This window comes from Trachymyrmex septentrionalis, unplaced genomic scaffold, assembly GCF_001594115.1.
Source record: "Trachymyrmex septentrionalis isolate Tsep2-gDNA-1 unplaced genomic scaffold, Tsep1.0 scaffold25, whole genome shotgun sequence".
In the NCBI taxonomy this organism is placed as follows: Eukaryota; Metazoa; Arthropoda; class Insecta; order Hymenoptera; family Formicidae; genus Trachymyrmex; species Trachymyrmex septentrionalis.
The window spans coordinates 369295-369812 of NW_017305408.1; positions in this window are offsets into that span (position 1 = coordinate 369295).

The following is a 518-nucleotide window of genomic DNA, read 5'->3' on the forward strand; positions in this document are numbered from 1 at the left end:
AAATTTATTATAATGTTAGTACAGCGATTTTCTATTTGTAAGTGTTCCGAGTACCATAGTCATGGTCGAAGAAAAGCAAAATTAAATAGTGGCAATAGAATTTACAAAGTCCTTTGAAGAAGTTCCTTGCTACTGACGTAACACGCATTCGCGACTAGCGAACTCCAAAGACGCGTATAAGCTGCCGCGTTCGTTTCGCGAAACTGGCAACCGTCAACGCTCGCGAAAGGCAAAAGGCATGAGAACCGTGTAATTGGACGTGTCAAGTGCTATAAGCGGGCACGTTGCCGTTCGGTCTTGACTTCCTATGAAGAGTACGAAGAACGTGCCTCATCGTTACGCCTCCGTCGACGATCCCTCTCTTCAGCGTGACTATGTACCTACGACTTTGCGCACCATCTCGTTGGCAACTCCGCTTTCATCTCGGAATAGATACGATAAATGTTTCTGAATTAGATCCACCTATCACGGAAGATACGATCGGCGTCCGCGAATTAGCCCCCCCTCCCCCCCCCCCC